The sequence below is a fragment of the Rhagoletis pomonella genome, unplaced genomic scaffold (genome assembly GCF_013731165.1).
Source record: "Rhagoletis pomonella isolate Grant_MI unplaced genomic scaffold, Rhpom_1.0 Rhpom_scaffold_00001, whole genome shotgun sequence".
In the NCBI taxonomy this organism is placed as follows: Eukaryota; Metazoa; Arthropoda; class Insecta; order Diptera; family Tephritidae; genus Rhagoletis; species Rhagoletis pomonella.
In genome coordinates, this window is record NW_023458555.1 from 76,347,510 (window position 1) to 76,356,338 (window position 8,829).

General features: G+C 37.1%; 1 protein-coding gene across 1 annotated transcript in view; it reads right to left on the reverse strand.

Annotated features, from left to right (window-relative positions):
• Positions 1 to 8,829, reverse strand: part of LOC118733338 (nuclear pore complex protein Nup205-like) — a gene marked incomplete at its 5' end in the record, with an annotated part of 211,718 nt that overhangs the window by 126,557 nt on the left and 76,332 nt on the right.

An 8,829-nucleotide genomic window follows, 5' to 3' on the forward strand; every position in this document is an offset into this window, starting at 1 on the left:
AAAAGGGAAAAATCGGTGACATGTCATAGTCCCAACTGGCAAAATCCCAAGTAAAAAAGTTGGGATTATGACACTCCCCTTGCAGTGTCATAATCCCAATTTTTTTACTTGGGACTATGACACGCAGGCTGGGTGTCATAATCCCAAATAAAAATTAGACAAAATCCCAAGTTAAAAAAAGTAACAAATTTTTTTTTGCACATTTCGTAAAAGGGAAACCAGCTCAAATGTGTCAAAATCCCAATTGGGAGTATGACACTCCCTCTGCAGTGTCATATTCCCAAGTAAAAAAATTGGGATTATGACACTGCAGGGGGAGGTGAAATGAATAACAATTAAATGCACATTCACAATGACAAATAAATTCATATGAGAGATAAGGCCATATGGCTTTAACTCACAATTGACAAAAAAAAAAATATGGCATTATCTCTCAATACGAAGCGTGATAATGCCATATGGCTTTACCTCGCAATTTGATGGGAGATAGAGCCATATGGCGTTATCTCGCATGGCTTTATCGCACCCGACCTACATATTTATGTATAAAACTAGTTTGAGAAGAAAACTAGAGGTTGAGGTGAATATTTGGAAAAAAATTATAGATAATTTTTGTCAAAAGATGTCGGTCTAAATTTAAATGGTTGCAAATCAATCAAATATGAAAAACCACATGCATTTTTTTTAATATACTAAAATAATAATAGATTGGCAGTTACATGTATGCTACACGGTAAAAATGTTGGGGTTAATTTTTAAACCGAGCTGGGACTGCTGCCTTTTTAATCTTTTTTAGTCTACTTTTTAAACCAGTCAATAGTTTTAGTAAATTTTTTAATATATCGAGGGCTTATATTCGATACCCTCTTTCTGCAATTTTCACAAAAACTACTTTGCGATGTTAGAAGCCATCTGGACTTTACCTGTCATCACTGATGTTAATTCTGATTTTGGAATTTAAGATAAAATTCTTCTGTCAAGCGTTATCAAGGTCAGCATTAATATCACCGATGACAGTTAAGTCTAAGATCAAGATCTCATTTTTGTGAATAGTGCATATAGAGGGTATTGAATACAAGCTCTCGATATTCTGGTTTAAATTTTAGTCCAAGCAGCCGAGAAAATGAAGTTTTCTATAAGTGGTTTAAAATAAAAACCAAATACTTCGTGATTTCAAATATAGGCCCTATTTTTTTTAAAATCAAACCAAAATGTTTTAATCCTAGTTTCTAGCTTCATATATAGAAAGTTTTGTTTAAAATCTAAACCGAAATGGAACATTTTTGGGTTTAAAATTTTAACCGAACTGTTTTGTTCTTTATTATTACTAAAATATGCGTAATAAATATGCAAAAACAGGATTTTTTGCAAAGTATGCAAAACCACGCATTTACTGCAAAATATGCACCAATAACAGATCCATTTAAAAGGAAATTTCATGATTCATAAAGATAACTCAACCATTTCCATTGAAGATGCCCAATAAAAGCATGCAACTTAACTTCGGGTGAGCCCGGTTCACGTTTTAAAAATAATTTTAAACGTACGTCTTATTGCAAGACTGATACCAAACTGAACTTTATTCGAAAATAATCTTATTGCTTAAAATTATGTTTACATGATTTCTTAGCCATAATTTCAAATTAGTTCTTTGGGAATTGCATTATTGAACATATTGAGTTTCATTCTTAACAAAGTCACTATTTATTCACCTGCAGTTTGTTGCCATTGCAACTTTATTTCTTAGTCATAGCTTCAAATTAGTTTTTTTGGAATTGCATCATTTAACATATCAATTTCATTCTTAGTAAAATCAACTTAATTGAAAGGCAAAGGCTACTGTTTACTCCCACCTTTCATTAAAAGAATCGTCTCGATTCTTCAATTTGGCTTGTTAAATGATTTATTTCTATAGTGGCTCATGCAGCAATTCTTCTTGTTTTTTTTATGATCTGTTTTTATTCCAAACTTTATATATTTTATAAATTTTGAAAAATACATATATTAAAATATTACAAATATATTTGTTACAAAGGTCCAAAATGCAGAGTGTGACTTTATTTCAGTTTTTACAGAATTAATTAGATTCACATTTTGAAATTTTAAATTATTATTCTGAACATATTTCCAAATTTTTTAATAAATATTTTCATATACTTTATTATCAATATTTGTGTAATTTTCAAAAGTAACAAAGTAAACTACATTTACGTCATGCTTGTCAATTTTATGATTTTCTGAAACTAAAATCGCTCCTTTAATTGCATCTATTTCTTTATTTTTTTCTCTAATCTTTTTATATTTAGCTCTTTTCTCTAATAAACATCTGATTAATAAATATTTGTATTATTAATAATTACATATTCTGTTTTACATTTTGCAATTTAATTTCCAATTAACAATTTACCATCTGTTTGTGCAATTGCTCTTACTTCATAATACTTACAATCAAGAAAAAATTTCCGATACTTCCTGCAATTACATCTTTATTTTGTAATATTTTAAAATCCTCCTTTTTCACTTTGAGTTATATTTGTTAATTCATCAAAATGTAAAATTGCTGCTCAATTCTTATTTTTGCCATAGATATTGTATGAACTAGATTTTGTAATTAAATCATTAAAAATTTATATTTTTTGGTTCCATTAATAATTTAGGGTGGTATTATCACTTGCGAAGCGAATAACCGTTCGCTTCGCCAAATTCGTTCACAAGTAATAATACCACCCTTAACATGCGAATTTTCATTTATATTTTTAATTGTTTCTGTTAATCGTAATAATAATAAAAGTAATAATTTTAAAAATTTCAGAGTTGGTTGTGTTTTGCTTATTGTAGTTTTCGATTAGTTCATTTAATTAATATTAATTAACACTAAATCATCATGATCAGGTGTTCCTGCTATCCATTTCCATAATTTTCCTAATTCATTTATAACTCTTTTATGTCCTTTATCTTTCTTTTGTAATTGCTCTAACAAAGCTTCTATAAGTTTAATTTCTGGTTCTGAATCAAAATTATTAATATATATTACATCATGTTCACTTTTTCTTGTAAATTACCATATCCGTATTTTTCATTATAATAATTTTTGTCTGAGGTTATTAGTTCTTCAAAATATGTCAAATTTGTGATATGAAAAAGGTCTCCATAGTCATTATACAAAGCTACATCTCCATCCTCTATTAAGCTAAGCGTACACGGTAGAGAAATATCTCTAGAGTTTTACTGAAATAAAAATCTCCTGTCTCAATTAAGTTTACACGGTAGAGCAACTCTTGGAGATATTCCCTCTAGCTAGAGACAAAATAGAGAAATCTCAACTTTTATCTATCACGTACTCTACAAGCTGTGTACACGGTAAACAATAGTTACCTCTCGCCTAGAGTTAGTTTTCTATCTCGAATTGTTGTCAACGCTTGTTGCATGTATGTATATGTATTTATTTCAAAGCCACGATGTAGAAAATATAGTTTGCGCCATCAGCGGAGCGCTAACCTTTCGTCGATTTGACAGCATTCACCTTTTTTCTGACGTCATAAAATACATTTTCGCAATATGAACAAGAATTGAATTTTCAAACTGTACTTATTTGCCGAAAAAAATGTTACCTAAAAGTAGACAAATGTATCTAAAAATTAAGCATGGCAACCTCTCTCTTCGGTACTATGAGTACTTTTGGACTCACATTAAACAATCTTTAATATTTAAGATTCCCTTGAAAGGAGTTTCTCCGAGAAGTTCCAGCCAAACTACTAAAGGGTGAACACACCAAAACTGCGACACTTTGGGAAGCTTATAACTTACCCAAAAAGATTTCAATATTTTAAAATTCAAATACCATAAGTTGACCATGACCTTAGTTGTACGTAGAAGAAATTTCATTTGAATTTGATTCCTAGTTGAGCTAAAAATGGCAACCGAGTTAGAAACGAGACAAACCATTTTGCACGAGTTTATAAATGATCCGGCCTTAAGTACACGTAAAATTGCTGAAAGCTTAAGACGGCACTATTCGACAGTTTGCAGGGTTTTAACCGGTACAAATAAGGCCTGGCATTTACGAGAAAACCAGGGAGCGGGGGTTAGCATGGTCAAAGTGATAAAAACAGTGCTCGAAAGGTCCTCAGTGCGTTTTCGCGAGATCCGAAGGTTTTGTCGCGTTATGCTGCAAAATCCGTACGGAGATCGCAGTTTTTCGTACAAAAGGTAAAGCTTCATTGAGATGTTCTACAGCTCAAACAGCGCCAAACTGAGGCGCAAAGTAGAATGTTACAACGAAATCCCGCAATCGGAAGTTGTATGAATTCTAAATTAAAAAAATTCAACTGCATTGTTATGGACTACAAAACCTACTGCTTTAAAAATTCAAAATATATTGCAGGTCAAGATTTTTATACTGCTGCAAGTCCTCAAGATACCCCTAAAAGTTGTAAGCTGAAAACGAAGTCCAAATTTCCAAAAAAAAACAATATGGTTTGGCAAGCTATTTGTTCCTGTGGCCCTAAGAGCAGCCCTTTTTCCCCATCCGGGACAATGAATGGTCAAGTTTATCGGGATGAGTGCCTCAAAAGGCGTCTTCTGTCATTTATCAACAGATAAGGTAGTAGGCCACTGTTCTAGCCGGACATGGCAAGCTGTCACTATGCCAAGGACACATTGCCGTGGTATAATGCAAATAACATCAATTTTGTACCTCACGACTGCATCCACCAAATAGCCCAGAGCTACGTCCTATTGGGGAATATTGGTCAATTGTCAAAGGAGTCTTGAAGAAAACAGGTGAAACAGTGAAAAATATTGAAGAGTGCAAAACAAAGTAGTTGTGCACATCGCGTAAAGTCGATGATGCAGTAGTGCAGAACATGATGGCGCGTGTGCGATGAAAATACCGATCACTTGCATATGGACCAAATAATAAATAATATTTTAACATTTTAATAACATCTAAACTTCCAAGTTATATAATACAAAAAAAAAATGTCAAAGCCTTCTTGTTTGTTTCTGGTAGTAATCTCTAAGTGTCGCAGTTTTGGTGTGTTCACCCTTTATGTATATGTAGGTATTCACCAAGTTGGGCATGTGGCCTGTCACTTTGACAAAACAGCAGATAACTCAAGCAACGACTGTTGCCAGAGTGCCAGACCACCTGCTCAATTTGTGAATACCCCTTATGTTTTAACCAATAATAATGCCCCTTTGCAAAAGAAAAAGGCTATTGGAAAAGCCATTGAACTGCCAATGAAAATAAGAGTATGATTCCCGATACATTATTTGGCTATGTTCTAAATGTACCTAAAATGGCGTGCTTTTATTGAATATACGATTTAATGTCGTAGCCATTTCAAAATTTAACAATCTGTAATAAAATTCTTTGTCAAGACTTTACCATACGTCTTCGTAGAGCAAAAACTCTATTTAGCTTGCTAAATAGAGCGTAGAGTTTTCGATCTAGCTGCGCTAAATAACTCTCACGTAGACTTTGTAGATGAGTCTCTCGTAGAGCTCTACTGAGTGTTTACACCTCTCTAGCGAGTTTTTTTGTCTAAATATCGCGTTTTTTGTCTACCGTGTACACTTAGCTTTAAGACATAACCCTCTCTTGTATGGTCTACAATATCGGTCATTGCTTTAGCAATTAGTATCATAATTATTATTAGTATATTTTCTAAAAATATATAATCAAGATTTAGTGTTATCTTTATGCACTATTCGGTTTCTGTAGTTAATTCTAACCTTATTCCCTAAACCCTCTTTTACTACCTGTTTCCTTGTACCTAGGCTGCAGTTTATTCCTTTCACCTGTAATATTTTCATAAATAATTTCACCACATAAATATGTTTTGCGAACTTTTTTTTATTTTGTCTGTCTAGCATGTTTGATTGTGCTAATAAAAGTTTTGATGATAATATATCATGAGAAACCTTGTTATAAAGGACTTCAAATGGTTTCTTACCAGTTACTGAATGTAGTGTTTTATTATATTGATGTATTGTTCTATATATGGATTCTGAAAAGTTGATCAGTGTATACTCTTGTTTCATACATGGTGAAACTTCAATTATTATAATAATAATTGAATAATTATCTGGTGTTAGCAGACGCGCCTAAACAGCAGCCTTTGCATTAAAGTTTCAAATTGTAATGTAGTAAAACCTGGTTCGTTACCAATGGTTATTCGTTTTACGTTAGGAAAACTTTGTAATATTTCCAACACCTTTTCTTCCAAATTTATTTTATCTTTAATTTGCTTAATAACTAAAAACTTGGAATATGGGTCAATACATGTGATAAATTTTAAGTTTTGTGCAAAAAATATATATATGTGAACTTGTTCTCCCTCCTCCTTAGGTATGGGAACCTCATCTATTGGTATTTTTTGTGGATGTCGATCATACTTATTTTTATTACAAATTTCACAATTTCTGATGTATTGGTTAAATGAACTATAATAATATTCCGACCAATAACAACACTTACTGGACCAACAACAACACTTACTGGACCAACAACAACACTTACTGGACGTCCAGCGCGGAGAACAATTAACGAGATAATGAGAAACTGACGAAACGAGTTGCTTACTTTTAACAGCTTTTTCGCAGAAAACTAGTTTTCGCACGTAAGCTCCCTTTTTGTAGACCAGGTCACATATACAGAAATACCATAAGCAGGAAACTGGACACGCTGGGATTAACGAAAACTACCAAGGCCTGAAAAAATTAATATACTTTAAAAATTGTGAGGACCAAATATCCCTGAGGAATTTGGCCCACACAAATACCCGCCATCAAAACAACCAACAACACAAGTCATAGCAACACGAATCATGGCAACACCCGACAGCACCTTCGGTGCCATAACAACGCAACATCACACAGCAACATGTAGCTGCGCGACCACGCAACATCAAGCACACAGCCTATTAAAGATAAAACACAGCTGATCAACAGTCAGTCAGCACGAGACTGTGGTCGTGAACATACGGCTACTGGAAAGAAGTGACTTCATCTGCACCGGCTCGAGTGTCGGGCTTGATTCCACTTCTGCAACAGCTGCTGGTAAGGTGATTTCTTCTGCATCGGCTTGAGTGTCGGGCTGGACGTCACCTTCCCAGTGGCAGCGCCACAAGCTACACACGCTCTCACCACAGCCTCTCGTGGCACCGCGTACGGGCGACACCCGCAGTCAGCTCCGCCGTTAGCAGAGGGACGTCGACAGCGCTTCTCACCGCTGTCAGCAGAGCGGCGTCAACAGCACCACTAGAGCGACTCTCCGGCGCGAATAGAGCGCCACTTGTCGACGTCGCCAGAACGCCACCTCACCTGCATTGCTGAGAGCGCTACATCTCGACGCAACTGGAACGCTACTCTCCGGAGCACTATACACCGGCGTCACCAGAGCGCTACTCACCAGCGTTGTTAGAACGCCATTCACCGGCAAGAACACCTTGCAAGAGCGCTACATACCGACGCGGCCAGAACACCGCTTATAGACGTTAGCAGCGCGCCACTCAGCGGCGTCAGCAGAGCGCTGCCCACCAGTACCAAAGTCACGCCACTACAGCCTAACGGGCTCATAACGGGACGAGGAGCCGTTACCCAGTCACTGCAAGTGACGCCACCGAATGTTTCAAATTATTATTTGTTATATGTTCTTTTATAGAAATTAAGGAAAATTAAATAATAAATTACGATCTACCAGAGCCCGAAACTACAAATTTATTGTAACGAACCCTGGACACGGCGAGTATACCCCAGCATTTTAGAAGAAGCATTGAGGCAAGCAAAAACGCTTCGTTACAATTGGCGCCCGAGCAGGGACCCTTGGTAGATCGTACGCGTGCAAAGGAAAAATTACTATATGTTTGATACGAGTAAAATGACGGAATCGGCGAACACTTTGTTGCTGGATAACGCTTGCAAGGAGCATCTGGTGTCTATCGCGCTCATCATGGACCAGGCCTTGGAAATGTCATTCAAGGCTCCAACATACTTGCTAGATATGATCCGGGACTACCTCAGAGACCGTTGGCTTTTGTACGACACAACACAAGGTCAGAGAAAGATACGTATAACCGGAGAGCGCCTTCCTTGTCGCCTTCGCGGACGACGTGGCCGCCGTCATAACAGCAAGAAACGTCCAGCTAGCACAGCTCAAGCTAAACCAGGTCATGCGTAACGTCAGTGGATGGATGAGCGATGACGGTCTGCAATTGGCTACAGCCAAAACGGAGATTGTGCTCCTCACCAGAAAACGGATCCCAACAATTATAAATATGATGGTCGGACCTCAACTCGTGACGACTTCTAGGTCTACAAAATACCTAGGGGTGAAGCTTGACAGCAAACTCACATTCTGGGAACACACCCATGGAGTATGTGAAAAAGCTGCGCAGAGCGCGGTGGCTCTAAGCCGGCTGATGGCGAACGTGGGCGGCCCGAAGCCATGCCGCAGGAAGCTTCTGATGACTGCGGTCCAATCGGTGCTCCTGTATGGGGCAGAAATATGGGCCGACGCATTGAAAGTCAAAAAATACCGGATTCAAATGTCTTCGGTCCAGCGCAGAGAGGCACTACGCATTGCTTCTGCATACCGTACAGTGTCCACGGACGCGGTCCTAGTTAACTCTGGCGTCAAGCCAATTAAGCTACTCGCTTACGAGCGAAAAGAGATTTACAATCTCAGTGCCGAGATAGGTCGCGCAGCTGCCACGGCAAGGGCGCGCGAGCAACTGATCCAGCAGTGGCAACAAAACTGGAACGCGAGCACAAAAGGTCGATGGACGCACTCCCTGATAGCCGACCTTCAAACATGGCTGAACAGAC